Source organism: Alligator mississippiensis, chromosome 4, assembly GCF_030867095.1.
Source record: "Alligator mississippiensis isolate rAllMis1 chromosome 4, rAllMis1, whole genome shotgun sequence".
NCBI lineage: Eukaryota > Metazoa > Chordata > Crocodylia > Alligatoridae > Alligator > Alligator mississippiensis.
This window is the reverse complement of record NC_081827.1, coordinates 151,883,722-151,900,903: the sequence shown is the minus strand read 5'-3', so window position 1 is coordinate 151,900,903 and position 17,182 is coordinate 151,883,722. Positions and strand designations below refer to the sequence as shown.

The following is a 17,182-nucleotide window of genomic DNA, read 5'->3' as shown; positions in this document are numbered from 1 at the left end:
GTATTTAAGTTTCCTTTCACAGCAGTTGAAGATATCGTACAGCATCTAGCACTAGTATCTCAAAGAAAGCAAGAGACGAAATCTGTGGTAAGCGAACTTTGCTTTGTATTGTTGCCTACATTAATCAGTGCAGTAAAGTATGAAAAGAAATGAGGGAGCATTTAAATGTAAAAAGTGCCATTAAAATAAGTGATACTAAAGTCCACAGAGGGACTGAGGAAATCCTAAAACTTTTCAACAAATGAAAAACAAGACTGCAGTTTATCCAGATAAAATATGGGGTTTTAAATGTCTGCAGAATTTGAGAGATACTCCTACTAAAAATTCAGTAGGTGTTTTGGGCTCTCATGTCAGTGATCACTTCATTATGACTGCAATAAAAGAGCTAAGTGGAATTTTTTGGGTCATGGTGTAGCACAGTGTGCCATAAGATAAAAACAAAGGGGTTAAATACATTTACTTATACCCTGAGAACAAGTTAGAGAAGCACATAGATGATCAAATATTGCTACTGGATTTTTCAAGGCTGCTGGATAATTTTGACCATCAATAATAAGAGGTGGGACAAAACTGGGATCTCAAATCCCCAAATACTCAAATTGTGGCTACTAGGGGGCCAGCCTGAGGCACTGAGAATGGCCCCAGGCTGGCCCCCTAGTAGCCCACGTGGGGCTAGGTTGGAACTGTGCTCAATACCCCAGGCTAGAATGCAGTGAACCCTGCTGGCACAGAGCATGGGTAATGAGGGGAAGTGGATCGGCGAGGGGAGGAGGGAGGTGGAAGGCAGAGCAGAGCTTGGAGGGGAGGCAGGAAGGGGGACCAGAAGATGCAGGAGAGGGGAAGGGAGGGGAGGGAAGGGATGGGGAGGGGAGGGGGAGAGCAGAAGCTGGGGGAGGAGGGCAGAGGTGGGAGCAAACACTGGAGGTGAGGGGAAAGTGGGGAGCTGAGGCTGGGGAGGAGGAAGCAGAGGTGGAGGCAAAAGGGGGGGCCAAATCTGCAGGGGGGGCAGCCAGGGGGAAGAGATGGCAGGGGACAGGCATAAGTAGAGGGCAAGCTGCTTGACCTCCCCACACCACCTGCCCCCCACTCCCTACCCCCCTGCAGTGGTGGTGGTGGTGGTGGTGGATTAAAGATAACCCCCCAGTAATTAGATTCTGAGTCCATGTATATGAGCTAATTACTCAGGGGTTGTCTTAAATTGAGGGTCATCTTAGATCTGAGTAAATATGGTCTGAGAAGGAGGTGAGTTAGGAGAGATGTGCAAGAAAGGGGAAGAACAAACGCTGAGGGTGGATATAAAAGCAATGAGGTTGAAGCCAGAGCCCCTTGGGTGAGAAAATGAAGGAAATGTGTAACATATTAGAACAGGTGCCCTACTGGCATTTTTATAATAACATTATTGTGATGTAAGGGGCCTTGCGTGTTGTACTACCTGCCGGGTGTGTAGCCCCGCCTCTCAACTCGCTTGCCATGACTTGACGTTATTCTATAAAGAGAAAAATGGAGATCTTCTTCTTGGGAGGGCTTCCCAGGGAAACGGCAGTATTCATGATTCAGGTGTGATGTTACATGGGAATACACCTCCCCTACACCCCATCCACTCACCAACCGAATGGGCATCAGTACAATGGTGGTTTGGTCTTGCTGGCTCGACCACAGCTTGCCTTGAGGGGAATCCCACGTCTGAGTGGGCTCAGTTGGTATTTGTCCGGCCACCCCTCCTGCCTCGACGAGTAGCCTTCCTTTGCTCGAGGCTGGCCAGCTATATATGTGAAATGCAGCGCCTATCGTCGTGCATCTGAGTAGGGCACTTTGTTCTTATGTCTCTTCTCTATCTCTTTTATTTCCTTTTTTTTTTTCTTCAAAAGAAACAGACTCCTGGGGAGGAGAGGGATGTGGAGCTGCCTCCTTTCCCCCAGCCTCCTACAGGGGGCTCAAATGCCTCCCCTGCTCTGCCTCCCAGTGCTGCACCGGCTGCACTGCTCCTCTCCCATGCCAGAGCCTCAACGTGTGTGGTGTGCTCCATGCCAGCGCACTCCCTCTCCGGCTCCTCCACTCCCTGGGTTCCAGCGGGGCTTTTAAATCTTCCCGCGGTGGCCGGAACAGCCACCGTGATTTGTCCAGCTGTTCCCCGCCTGGGGAACAGCTGATTAAACAGCCGGCATAACGCTGGCTTGCACAGCTGTGGCCGCAGTCCCTTCTCCTCCTCTGACTGCCTGGGGGGAGGTAAGTTTCCCCCGCAGGGGGCTGTTTATGGGGTTTGGGGCCCCCAGGGACTGCATTCTCCCCTTTGGGAGCCTGTGGGGGTGCCTCGCTGCCACAATTACAAAGAGGGATAAACCAAAGAAAGAGGAACACAGGAGTGGGAGGCAGTGAAAACAAAATGAATCTTGCATGCATCTGTGTGTATCTGTATGTGTATGTATGTGCATCTGTGCATCTGTGTGCATCTGTGTCTGTGTGTGCGTGCATGTCTGTGTGCACGTGTCTGTGTGCACATCTGCGCATCTGTATGTGTCTGTTTCTCTATGTGTGCGTCGGTGTGCCTGTGTGCTTGTGTGCACATGTGCATGTGTGTGCATGTGTATATGTGTATCTGTTTATTGTAGGGAGAATGTGTTTGTTTGTGTGTCCATGTGCAGAGAGTGAGTGAGAGTAGAGTGCCCATCTGTGTGTGTGTGTGTGTGTGTGTGTGTGTGTGTTTGGGCTTAGCGGGGGAGGGCAGGTGGGGATAAGGGAGAAGAGGTGGGCATGTGCACCCCACCCCCAACCTGGCAGGGTCCACCCAGCCTTCCCTGTCAACACCAGGAGGGGAAGGGGCCCCTCCCAACCCTGCAGCCTAGCTCCCATTGGGAGAGGGGGCCTCCGATTTTATATTTGCCCAGGGCCCTAGTACACCTTAATCTGCCTCTGCATTTGTGAGGCATGGGGCATGGGGTAGGGAGGAATGGAGCCATGCAATTAGCCCATAAAGCAGAGACTACATGCATACACCTGGCAGGCACCTGAAAGAATAATTTAGGAAGCCCTGGGGCAGCTTCCCTCATTAAAATAACAAACATCAAGGCATGGCATGAAATTAGAAGGGGTTTGCTCAGAAAGTGGGGGCTGCAGGGACTCCAGTGGCTTCATAGCCACTCCTGGAAGGACACCCCCATAATCTGGGCCTGACACCCCTATAATCAGGTGCTGAGCTGGTCTCCTGCACAGTGGCAGAAGAAGTTGGGTGTCCAAGAAGAGTGGTCATTCCTTAAGGAGACGATCCTCCAAGCCCAAAGGGAGGTAATCCCAACATGGATCAAAGGGGGCAAGAGGGCACAAAAGCCCCCATGGCTCACCAAAAGCATCCGGGAAAGTCTCCTAACTAAAAAAGAGTCATACATTCAATGGAAGGGAGGGGCCACCACCAGGGAGGACTATACCTCTGTTGCTCGGGGCTGCAGGGGGGCAATCAGGAAGGCCAAGGTAGAGATGGAACTGGGATTAGCTACCCAGATCAAGGACAACAAGAAGTCCTTTTTTAGATACATAGGGGATAAAAAGAAGGTACTGGGTAATGTGGGGCCTCTGCAGGACACACTAGGAAATCTAGTCATCACACTAGACAGCAAAGCTAACCTATTTAACAATTTCTTTGCCTCCATTTTTCTGAGCAGGGACCGGGTCATCCCCCCCACCAGGACCCCCGTAGGCCCCAGGGGAGGTGCACCCAGGCCTAGGGTCAGAGAGGACCTAGTCAGGGAACTTCTGGAGGGACTGGACGTATTTAAATCAGCAAGTCCTGATGATCTCCACTCCAGAGTGTGAGGGAATTAGCAGAGGTCATTTCAGGACCCCTGGCACGGCTTTATGAGCACTCATGGTGCTCTGGCATTGTGCCAGAGGACTGGAAAAGGGCCAATGTGGCTCCCATTTTCAAAAAAGGGAGGAAGGAGGACCCAGGAAACTATAGGCCTGTTAGTCTTATCTCGGTCCTGGGTAAGCTTTTTGAGAGAATTATCATAGCGCATGTCCGCGCGGGGCCAGCAGGGAAATTATGCTTAGGGGCAAGCAACATGGTTTCATTAGAGGCAGGTCCTGTCAGACCAACCTGATGGCCTTCTATGACCAGGCCTTAGACGCAGGTGTCGTGGTGGACTTAGTCTTTCTGGACTTCAGGAAGGCCTTTGACACTGTCTCTCACCCCATTCTCATTAAAAAACTAGGAGACTGTGGCGTATATACCTACACAGTCAGATGGGTCACTAGTTGGCTGGAGGGCTGCACCCAGAGAGTGGTGGTGGACGGGTCTTATTCAACCTGGGGGGATGTGGGCAGTGGGGTCCCCCAGGGTTCAGTCCTCAGGCCTGCATTGTTCAACATCTTCATCAGCAACTTGGATGAGGGGGTAAAAAGCACCCTGTTCAAATTTGCAGATGACACTAAGATATGGGAAGAAGTGGGCACACTAGAAGGGAGGAATAGGCTGCAATTGGACCTGGATGGGTTACAGGGGTGGGCGGATGAGAACAGGATGGGTTTCAACACTGACAAGTGCAAGGTGCTGCACCTGGGGAGGAAGAACCAGCAGCATACTTACAGGCTGGGGAACTCCCTTCTCGTCAGTGCAGAGGCAGAAAAGGATCTTGGAGTCATTATTGATGCCAAAATGAACATGGGCGGACAGTGTGGGGACGTGGACAGGAAGGCCCACCGTACCTTGTCATGCATCCACAGATGCATCACAAGCAGGTCCAAGGGGGTGATCCTCCCCCTCTATGCGGCACTGGTCAGGCCACAGTTGGAGTACTGCATCTAGTTCTGGGCGCCGCACTTCAGGAGGGATGTGGACAACATGGAGAGGGTCCAGAGGAGGGCCACCCACATGATCAGGGGGCAGCAGGGCAGACCCTACGAGGAGAGGCTATGGGACCTGAACCTGTTCAGCCTCCACAAGAGAAGGCTGAGGGGCGATCTAGTGGCTGTTTACAAAATAGTCAGAGGGGACCAGCAGGCATTGGGAGAGTCCCTGTTCCCCCGAGCACTACCAGGAGTGACAAGAAATAACGGTCACAAGCTGGCAGAGGGTAGATTCAGACTAGACATCAGGAGGCGCTACTTTGCTGTCACGGCAGCTAGGATCTGGAACCAACTTCCAAGAGAAATGGTGCTGGCTCCTACCCTGGGGGTCTTTAAAAGGAGGCTGGATATACATCGTGCTGGGGTTGTTTGACCCCAGTTCTCTTTCCTGCCCATGGCAGGGGACTATTGAAAGTCTCAGTTCATCGTAGAGCTCGTAGGGCCACCCCGGTCGGGTGGCCGATGTCGATGCCGGCGCCCGGCTGGTTGCCGGACAGATGACGATGTTGGTAGCTGAACAACAAAAAAATTCTTCGGGGGCCGCCGCTGTTTCTATTGGGCGGCTGGGCTCCCGACATTTAAATAAACATTATGGGGGACAACCAAAAGAAAAACAGGATGTGCACGTGGGGGGGTCAAAGGTTCAAAAAGAGTGCTCCCCCGGGGGACAGTGATCAGAGCACCCCAGACAGCGCCCAACGGCCCACAAACTGCTTCATCTTGCCGGCAGCTACTGCCCAGTGGTGCTCTGCCCGGAGACGGGCACAAAGGACACCGAGGAAAAACGCCCCGAGGTGACCGGGAGCCTTCCTGGCCAGAGCCTCCTTCCTGGATAGCCAGATGACGAGCTTGGCCAGAGCCAGGAGGAAGTTGACCAGTTGGGGGGTCAGACTTGATGATCTGCTCAGGTCCCTTCCAAGCCTACCAACTATGAAACTATGAAACTATGAAACCCTGCCACAGCTACTTCTCAAGGAGTGGGTCTACACATGCATTTGATCTGGGAGCAGTTTACTTGTGAGTTAACTACTTGTGAGTAAACGCTCCTAGGCAGATGTTGACATGTGCAGGGAAGCTGTTTCTAGCAGCAAACCGCTCCCACTTCCTGGGGCCCTGCAATGTGCTCCTGCTGCCACCAGGGGGAGCTGGAGACTAGCCACAGCTGTCTACTGATGATCATCTTTAAAAGCCAGCCCTACTCCCTCCTCCCTGGCCAGCCACTTCTCTGGTCAGGAGCAGTGTGCACAGCACAGGGACAGCACATGGTAGCTCTTGTGCCCCAGCCTCTGCATCCCTGTGCCATGGCTACTCCAGCCCTTACCCCTGGCAGGGATGCCCAACTTATTGCATGGTAATCTGTGCTACTTGTGAGTAAATTTGCTATCTGCAAATGCAAGTACCAAATGTATTCATGAATAGTTACTGCACAGTAGCACATGTGTAGATGCCAGCTGGGAGCAAATTTGCTCCTGGTCAGTCCTGCCACAAGGGGACCAGCTTCAGGCTAGCCTCAGGGCTGGGAGCCTCTCCTCCCTAGAGCGCATGTCTCTGAGGGGCTGTCAGGCCAAATTCAGGATAATGGGGATGACTGGTTGGCACACCAGTGCCGTATAAAGTTCAAGGCCTTGCGAGAACAGTGGGTTGCCATCATGGACCACAACTGTTGGTTGGGGAGTGCCTGCAATCCATGTCCTTTATGTGGCAACTGGATGCTTATTGTGCACTAAACTATGCTACTGCATTGCCAACTGTCTCATGTAGATGCACCTAGGGTTCACTAAACATATATATATATAAAACCAGCAGCACAGAGTATGGGATACCTGGCATGAAATTGTTCTCTGTGGATAAAGATGAATATACAAAATCCAAATGGATCTTTTTACCATAACAACAAACGCAATAATAAATATACAACAAACAACAAATGAAAACCTTACAACCCCCCCATTATAAATCACACTGTATACATCTATACATTGCATGGCTCCCTGGTAGCAAATAAGATGCAAATAAACTCCTTGGTAGCAAATAAGGAAATACATTCCTTGGTAGGAAATAAACTTCATCCTCCTTGACGCTCCTTGTATTCTGAGTCTGGTGAGCAGCAGATTGAATCCACATGGCTGAGATAGTGGTGTTGATGTGAAGGCTTCGGTGTCTTTGACAATGGGTGGATGTTCTTGGGAGAAGGACTACTGTCAAGAGATGGGAGACATTTGATGAGAACATAAAACAGCATCTTTGTGCATTGTCTGGCCAGCCTAGTAAGGAGGGCTTTAAACTAGGTTTCACGGGGGGTGGCAATTACAACCTTCCAGCAACAGAGCACACAACCCAGAGGGGAAAAAACTAAAAGAAGCAATTCAATGTGGGAAGGGCTGGAGAGCTACAGGACAGAAGAGAAGTGAGAAGATCAAAATGCAGTACAAGAAGGGTTACAGATGCAATCTCCACCCAGCTCAGCCAGCTGAGGACCTTTGGCATTTCCTTGTACCCAGGACAAATGAGAAACTATACCATGTTCTGAAAGTAGGCTTAAGTACAGTTTCTTATCTGGCTATTTATATTCACATCACCTATTGCAGTGGTCTTCAACCTTCTTTAAGTAGATCACCTTTGGCATTTAAAAGCAACCCAAGATTTACTATGCGCTGCCAGCCCTCCCCACCCACCCAGCAGTTACGTTTGTGGGGAGGGAAGGGGGTGCAGATCAAGGCCGAGGGAGATTAAAAATTATTTGGGGGCGCACCTCCACAGCAGGTAAGTCTCACCCAGCCAGGTCCCCACTCAACTTACTCCTGCTCCTGCCTCTGCAGCACGGTCCCTCACTGTGGGGGCCTTGATCTAGCCCCTGCCCCTTCCCTCTCCCATGGACTGACCTGCTGGGCTGCGGTGTGTGTGCACATGCATGCGGGCACTCAGCTCCCCAACCCAGCCTTGGATCAACTCCAAGAGGCTCCAAGATCTACTGCAAGGGGCTCTGAGATCTACCGGTGGATTGAGATCCTCTGGTTGGTGACCACTGTCCTATTGGATGAAGAGCTCTCCCCAGAATCTCAGTGTAGGTTTAGGGCATCAAGAAGCACAGCTGACATGATCTTCACTGCTCACCAGCTGCAGGAAAAATGCTGGGAACACCACAAGCCTCTTCACAGTTTTTGACCTCATGAAAGCCTTTGATTCTGGCAACTGAAAAGTGCTGTGAAGGATCCTTTTGAAGTATGGATGCTGTCATGGAAACACACGCAGCATACTTTTGGGTCAGGTCAGCAGAAGCTTTTATTCAAAAGAAACTACAGCTGTAGGGGGGATTCCAAAGTGACATGGATTTCTCAAGCACTTGGAAGGGGTTCCCCCCCAAGAGCAAAATCAGGAGGCTTATATACTTTTTAACAGTCGCTTACAACTCACTTGATCATATAGTGAAATTAGCTAGAAAAGCAGCTATAAACATTACTTCATTACTTCTTTGCTGTAATCAAGATGGGAACTTATGGGGGAGGTGAGGTTAGTTCACAAACCTCCTCCTTGCGCCTAGAAATTAGAGTTGTACATACTTTTTGCTATTTTCAAAGCCGCAGTGAGCAAAGCAGTTGTAGAGGAGTTACAAAGAACAAACACTTTTCTACTATACAAAGCCAGCAATTCTCCACAATTCTCCACAAAGTGGTTATGTTATCTTATAACTCAAATGATCAAAGTTTAAGGCATTTATTTTTTTGATTTCACAATGCCCACCTACCTTTGTCACCATTCTTTGCCTGCTCCATGATGGTATGTAAGCGGTGGTTCTCAGTAATGGATCTATCACAGACTCTTTTGAGGTTAAGACAGGAGTTGAGCAAGGCTGTGTCATGTCTCCAATACTTCTCAATATTCCTTAGCTTTCAGACTACTGAATGGATGGTAAACTATTATAATCGCAGCTGTCTCTGTGCCAAAACCAAGACCACTCCAACCTCAATCATTGAGTTTCAGTGCACTGATGAAGCTGTAGTGTGCACTCACTTGGAAGCAGACCTTCATGTAATCACTGACATCTTTACTGAGGCAGACAAGAAAATGGGAGTGATGCTTAACATTCAGAAGACTAAGGTCCTTCATCAACAAACTCTTAATGAGCAGTCCCTAGCTCTGCAAATTCAGACTGATGGTGAGACTCTGAAGAATGTTAAGTATTTCCCATACTTCAGAAGCCATCTCTTGCAGGATGACATTGATGAAGAAATCCAGCATTGCCTCAAAAGTGCAACTGCAGCCTTCAAATGCCTAAGGAAATGGGTGTTCAGAGATCATGACATCAGATCCAAAACCAAGCTCATGGGTTATGAAGCAGTCATGATCACCACCTTACTGTATGGAGCTGAGATGTGGACAACATACAGGAGATACCTCAAGTCTCTGGAGAAGTACCATCAGTCCTGCCTGTGAAAGATCCTTTGAATCCAGTGGGAAGACAGGCACACTAACATTAGTATTCTTTCTCAAGTCAACCCCATGAGCACTGAGACTTCAACTTCTCTGGGCCAGCCACGTCATCTGGATGTTTGACTCCAGACTCTCGAAGCAAGTCTTATTCTCCAAGCTCAGCTAAGGTATATGCTCGAGAGGAGGGCAGAGAAAGTGCTTCAAACACATCCTCAAGGCTAATTCGAAAAAATGCAACACTGACATAACTTATGGGAGACTATTACCCAGCACCACCCCAAATGGAGGAAGAGTCTGTTGCAAGGATCTCAGTACTTTGAAACCTTATGATGACAACAAGAGATGGAAAAGCAAGAGTAGCAGAAACAGCATGTTGCAGACTGAATCAAGAATTCAGTCACCCACTAGAGGTGCACGGATATTTCAGTGGCATGTCGGATTGGCACCAATAAAAGGAAAATTAACATTATTGGCAATTGGGTTTTTTTGGTCGGTGTAGCTGATAACATGACTGATAAATGCCATGTGCATGTGCATGTGCACGGCCAGGAATGCACGTTGGCAGCTTGGAGAGCAGCATCTGGCTGGTAAGTCTGTTGGGGGGGAAGTAACATGGGGGAGAGAAGGAGTGGAGTGGGGCAGATCGAGGATCCCATGGTGAGGGAGGGAGAGAGTGCAGCAGGGGCAGGTACTGTCCAGCTAGAGTGGTGAATGAGACCCCAGGAGTGGGATGGAGCCACAGGCGGTTTGTCTGGGAGGCATGGGAGGGTGGGGAAGGGAGCAGTGGGAGCATTAGGAGGGGTGTCTAGGGGGTGGGCTACAGCCACCCAAAAATTCCCCATAGCCACCCTTCCCAGTGCTGCCACTGCCCGTCCTGCCCCCTCTTACCCCAAATGGAGCCCTGGCCCAGCCTCCCAGGCAGGAAAAGGTTGGTGCAATCCTGGGCCCTGAGCCTGCAGCGGGCAGCCTTTCCTCATTCCGTGCACAAATCCGGGGAGGCACATGCCCCCCATTTCTCCCCCAGGGATGCTTGCAGCAGATCAAGGGAAGTGACTCTTCTCTATTTGGCACTGGTGAGGCCACATCTGGAGTACTGGGTCCAGTTCTGGGTCTCCCACTGCAGCAGAGATGTGGACAAATTGGAGAGAGTCCAGTGAAGGGGAATGAAAATAGTTTGGGGGCTGGGCACATGACTTGTGAGGAGAGGCTGAGGGAACTGGGCTTACTTAGTCAGCAGAAGAGAAGACTTAGAGGGGGTTTAATTGCAGCCTTCAACTACCTGAAGTGTGGTTCCAGAGAGGATGTAGCTAGCTTGTTCTCGGTGTTGGCAGATAACAGAACAGGGAGCAATGGTCTCAAGTTGCAGGAAGGGAAATTTAGGTTAGATATTAGGAGGAACTTTCTCACTAATAGGGTAGTAAAACACTGGAACAGGTTACCCAGAGAGGCTGTGGAATCTCCACCCTTGGAGGATTTTAAGACCCAGCTTGGCTTGGATGATTTAGTTGGTCTTGCTTTGACCAGGGGGTTAGATTAGATCACTAGTCTCCAACCTTCTTATGGTGAAGATCACTTTTTGGAACTGAAGGCCATTCCAGGATCTACTGTGCCCCCCACTCCACCTGCCCACCCCCACCCCACTCCCTTCCCTGCCCCCTGCTCCCATTTCTGTGCCATGGCTGCACTGAGCCGTGCCCACCCAGCAGCCAGAAGAATGTGGTGTTGGGCCCCGGCCCAGCTGGGTCTTGAAGTCTCTACGATCCAGGGGCATGTGGGAGGCTCCTGCTGCTGGGCACATCCTAGTGGAGGCCCCCAGGGGCCTGTGGCCCCCTTCCCCCCCAACCTGTGCTTGGGACGAGGTAGCTGCTGCTGCAGGCTGACCATTGTGCCCTGAGCACAGGTGGGGGGGCATAAGCCCCCAGTGCCTCCACTGGGCTGTGCCCAGTGGCAGGACCCCCCACCCACATGCCCCTGGACAACCAGATCTTCCTGGACCTGGTTGGGCTAGGGCCATCCCCACGAGTCCCCACTGCTGAACTGAGCCATGCCCACATGTGGGCAGCTGCAGTGGGACTTGAGGCACAGCGGCAGCAGCCTCTGCTGCCTCTGCTCCTGTAGAGGTGGGGAGAGAGCCCCCCCCCCCCGAGCTCCAATCATTCTACCACCTGGCCGGGCTGGGGTCGCACTTACCTTCCCCTGCTCCTGGCTGGGCCACACGGTCAGCTGCTCACCACGGGGGCCTTAATCTGGCCCCCGCCCCTTCCCCACAGATTGATCTGCTGGGGCTAGGGTAGCAGGTGTGCACATGATGCATGCCCAGATGCCCCCCCAGTCTAGGATCTACCAAAAGAGGCTTTGGGATCTACCTGTAGATCAGGATCTCTGGGTCGGTGACCACTGGATTAGCTTACCTCCTGATGTCCCTTCCAACCCTCATTTTTATATTTCTATGATTCTATGATAGTTCAGAATAAATCTACAACTTCAGAATGACTACACCGAGACTAAAAACACTAGTAAGTAGGTTGACTAGATTTCATAGGACTAGAATTTATACGTACAAGAAGAGTAGAATGATTTCAAAACAAAAGTAGACATACTTGCTGGTGCTTTAATCCAAAGCAAAGGGTAAAAATCACAGGCTACATGCTAACTTCCTAGGGAAGAGAAGCCTGTCTTGAATACTAATTGGGCAGAGGGATAGATCACATCTGCATATTATGTATCAATGTACTGAAATGTCACTCAGACAGGATGCAGGGAATCTGCGAAGTTTACCTACAGCTTACACTATTTGCTCCTAAGCAGTGTGTTCAGAATAGCTGAGTAAGAAACAAAGATTCCTGGATTTCTCACTCTTCCTCTCCAGCTTCTGCTCTCAGTGCAGCATCTCAGGGGAGACAGCAAAGAGCAAAAGAGTCAGTGAGAAGGAGGAAGCAGTAAACACTGGCTGGGCCATCTGCTTCGTGACAGCCCATTCCCTCATTCACCATGGACTGCAGATGCCTATAGGGCACAAAACGATTTACATGCCTCAAGGCCTGCACCATCAGAACAACATCAAGCAGCTCAACCCATCAATTGTTCTAGCTCTCTCAGTTGCACCAGAAAATGGAAGTGAGGGGAATGACTGAGGTCTTGGAAAGCTGGTGAAATGTGTTAGAGAAACTAGAAAGCAATCCAAAGGAGGACTTTTTGATCCCTAGTATTAGGCACTGCAGTTCCTAGTTGCGCTGCCCCTTGGTTACCTTGTCCCTGTTACATACTTAGGTGGTCTATAACAATGAATGAGGAATTTGGCACCTATGAAAGGTGTTCCAAAAGCCCACACACTAAACAGGTTGCTGCCTGGAGCTGGCCAGCAGGAAACACTAATCACAGGGTTGCATCTGAACTCCCAGCCCTTTTCTGGATCTTAGGTGTGTGAACCAGGATCTCAGGTGTGTGAATCAGGACTGTAGGGAAGGCTCACTTGGGATCCAGCACTCTGAAGATAGGAACTCACAAGTGTTCTTTGAAAAGAATGATTAGGAAAATGTGGATTCTTGTTTGACATACAGAGTTGGTCTGAATTAGCAAAAGCTCACTTCTTCACACACACATCTACTTTAATAGCTATGGGCCTTGTTGCACATTGTACTTTGAGCCACACAAATGATGGTCAGCTTCATGTTAGCTTGGAGTGTGGAGCAGTCACACCTTTAGTCTAGAAACCCTCTGACTTTCCTCTACCAGCACCGCTGGGACTTGCCACTAGAGGCCTGGTGAGCAGGGAGGCTCCAACCAGCCCTACTTCTCTATGATTCAGTATACTTCTAAGGCTGCAGCTTGCTCCTTACCTCTCCTGCTAGGCCAAGAGCTCCAGCCCCACAGCTCCAGCCCTGCTTGTTGCACCTGATTCACATGCAGCGTGGCTGCTGTGGGGTGGGGGACAGCCTGTTGCCAGGGGAGCCACTGCTTCAGGGTGGGGTGGTTATGGGTGGATCTGGGCCATGGGCACCGAACAGTACTAGGAGATGTAGGTGGAAAGTTTCAAGGTTGTCTTGCTTCTGTCAGCTAGCATGAATCTGCATGGGTGACTGGTGCCTCCTGAGACTGGGGGGGCACAGTTTGTGGGCGGCAGTGTTGGCGGTGTCAGTGGTTGGGTGGTGAGCGGCGACTGCCTGCAGAAGCTGGCGATGGTGTTGGCTGTGTTGGAGGTGGGGGGGTGGCAAGCGGTGACCGCCCGCAGAAGCTGACAGTGACAGCGGCAGGGTGGTGAGTGATGATTGCCCACAGAAACCGGTGGTGGCCAACCTCAGGGGGGACACGTGTCCCCCTGTGCTCCCCCTACCAGTCGCCTATGTGAATCAGGACCCCACCCCCACCCTCTCTCTCTCTCACACACTATCTCCAGGGGTAAAAAGAGGCTGGGAGAGGCACTTTCCTTCTCTTAGCATATCACAGTTCAGGGGGCATGTGGGGCTTTCCTGAGCCCAGCTCACTACAATGAATCTTCAGTGCTGCCTGCTTTGACCAGATGCCTCAGTCTCCTGGCCAGTCTGGATATTCCTGATGCTCACCAAGGCTGTTGGCTGAGAGGGGAAACTTGAGCAAAAATAGCCCTCTGCTCTGTCCCTGATTGGAGCAGGTGGCACACGGCAGGATGCAGGGGAGAGAGTGGGCTTGGAAAGGGTTTGGAGGGGTTGGATTGGCAGTCGCTGGGTGTATGTGTGTGGCTCAGATGAGCTCTCATTAAAACCTCTGGGCTGCATAGCTGTTTCCAGCGAGGAGAAGTCTGGCTCAGCACTGAGGGAAGGGAGGAAGAGGAAGGGATGTGGAGCATGCGGGGCAAATAGGAACTTTTATGGGAGCAAGGGATGGCAGAAAGTCTGGCAGGAAAAATGCGAGGCACTGTAGTCACCTTTTGAGGAACCCACAAGGATGAAGGTGGTAAGAGGGGGAAAAGAGGGAGAGAGAGAGAGGAGGGATCAGCTCTGCCACACACTGCCCATGTGGTGCTGGGCTGATTTAGAGGTGGTAGAGGGGTGATGCAGAATCCACACAGAACAGGTGTGTGCAGGAGGACCACTGCATCCTGCAATACTGGAGGACTTCAACTTGGGTGACACATCTGTTGGGAATGGCTACACATTAACATGTGGATCAGAGAGAATCCTGCCCTGGAGTGATGTAACTTTGACCTGCATAAGAGAGCTTTAAGCCGTTTAAAAGTGATAATGCACAAACAATCCAGGGGTTAAGAGCTCCAGGAGCTGCTTAAAAGTAACATGTGACAAGGCCCTAAGAGTGAGGGAGATGAACTTCTGGTAATTTCTCCCCCCACCCTCCCCCTTTCCAAAAGATAAGGATAGAAGTACTCTGCAATATAAGTGTTAGACAGAGGAGATACAGAGAGATCTTTATTCAGTTTCTCAATTAGAATGGAGATGAAAAAACCCTTAAGTTTTGCTCTGATTAGTAGACTGTACTGCCTCTTGGATACCACACTACTGTCCAGTGACATTTTTTTCCCTTTTTGCAGGCTGGCTTTATTCCTTTGGTAATCCAGGAAGAAACAAGTTTTGGTAAAAAATGGGTAAGTATAAACAATAGGAAGACTCATTGTAAAAAAGACATACATGCTGAAGTTGCCAAAGGAGGATATTCTTGCTTAGTCAGCCACAGGAAATATTAGGAATCTCACTGGAGAGAGCCTGCTGTCTTGCAAGAGTCTTTCTGGGTGCATCAACACAAGACGCTGACTGCATAGTAGCTGAAAAATGCTGTGCAGTAGCACATCACAGCAAGGATACTGCTAAAACACTACCATGCAGTATTATTAGACTTTGTTCAGTAGTGTCACCTAAAAGACATTCGCCAGCACTACTGTGCAGTAACTCTTATTATTGTGCATTTATTTAGTGCTTGCTAATACAAGTACTAAATAAATGCATAGTAATGACTGCACAGTAACATCTTGTGTAGATGCACCAGATGTGTCAGATAAGGGTCAGATAAGCTGTGGATGAAAGCTTCTGTATACTTTTCCATCCCACTTCTTTTGGATTGTTGTCTGAAGCACACTGAATGATTGTAAGTGAATAAGAGAGAGTCAAGGTTGGACAAACCCAGAAATCTAGCACATTATGAAAACTTCAGACCATGAAAAATGGGAGTTATGAAACCTGATGGTATCAAGCTAATGTAGGGGGCTGTGCTAACACAGGAGCAAAGAGTCAGAAAGAGTGAATTCATGCTCAAGAGAGAAGATCCAAATCTTGTAGTAGTGTCCCTTTCATTTAAGTAGCCCTGATAAAAAAAGTTCTATTAAATTTAATAGAAAAGATGCCTCAGGCTCTACAGAAATTACTCAAAAATCCTACAGACATTATAAGGAATAAAAGTCTAAAGAAAGACTTTTTGCACAATCTACAGAATTTCACAACTGCAATATAATGTTATATGATCACACTCAAAAACTGTTGAAAGGGATAAGGGGACAAACAGAGCCCGTGAAATTAGATATTAGGTGTTAATGAGAATTCAATGGTCCTGAAAAGAGAAAAGGGACACTGCAGTGAGGGAGGAAGGGAACAAGGGTATGCACATACAGTCCCTTCCATGTGGAAGGAAAAGGGAGGACCTTGGCATAGGGAAAGAAAAGGCCATGCACAGACTGCATGTGAAAAGGAGGTGAACACAGACTCTGCTATGGGGAATGGCAGGAATGGAGGGCACAAAGGGAGGGAGGGTAAAGCCACTCAGAACTGCAGACTCACTTGGGATCCAGATGGATGAAGAATGAGGTATCCTACTATAAAAGATACAACAAATGTGGGCTACACAGAAAGTATGTGACCACAACCCCTCAGTGGACAATTTAAAGATAAAAGGCCTTCACTATATCAGTGTTTTGGAGCTTCAAGTGCTTGCAGCATATCTTATGTCTTTCTCGCTTTGCTCTTATTTAGAGGAGGAACATTCCACCCTTATCATTTACGTGAACAACCAAGTTTGGGATAATATTAGTGTCACAGTTAGTGCAAGGCCACTATTCAAGCTGCTGGATGGAAACGTGGTCTTCTTCTGGTTCAAATGGCTGTCATCCTGGATCACAACAGGGGTTCGTCCAGGGCAAACAAAGATAGTTAATACAGTGACCAGCTGGAACTTCTTTACTCACAGTTTGGGCAAGCATGGATGGTGGCTTTATTCTATCCAGGTATCGAAAAATAATGGTGAGACTGCAAAGTGTCTGACACCTCTTCATTGTACCTGGATTGTGACTACAGATGGGATCTACCAAGAAGAGGACCCTGAAAACCGCTGCAGATTTAAAAGAGACCATGATGAGGCTTGCCTATCTGTCTAGGGCAGTTCACCCTGATTCACTTGCCATGCCTTGTTGTAGTAAATAAACTGATGGAAAAATACAGGAGGCTGCCCAATTAATGACCCGATGCCTAGGGCATTATACACAGGTCTGACCTTCCCTTACCATGTCCCATGCCTTGGCGTCCAAATCACTACCAGTAGTACTCCCCTGGCTCCATTGCTGGGCCACACTTGGCCTCTGGCCCAAACTTGGCCTCAGGCATACAAAGACTTACCTTGGCCACAGGCACTCTCACCAGGGCCTCAACTTGTACGTGCTTTGCTAGGGCCTCAACTCACACGTGCATTCTGGGCTCAGTGCCTCTCCACAGGCTTATATCACTGTGGACCCTCTTATATCACTGCGGCCCCCATTCCACAGACCCCTTACTGTGGTCACTACTCCACCCCCTTTCTGGGGCTACAGGGCATTTCACCCCATGGGACTCAGGTGCCTGTAGATGTGCCTGGACCCCACTATCAGCCTACAGCCCACTCAGGCCTCAGGCATCTACATACCTGACATACCTGGAACTCCCTAGGCCTCTCTCTGATT

The 17,182-nt window shown here is 49.7% G+C and overlaps 1 long non-coding RNA gene across 1 annotated transcript; it reads left to right on the top strand.

Moving 5' to 3' along the window:
• Positions 1-16,685, top strand: LOC102559982 (uncharacterized). The gene is made up of 3 exons (XR_363804.4): positions 1-87; positions 14,795-14,848; positions 16,224-16,685. It is a non-coding gene; the product is annotated as an uncharacterized LOC102559982 (long non-coding RNA).
• Positions 16,686-17,182: the final 497 nt, after the last annotated feature.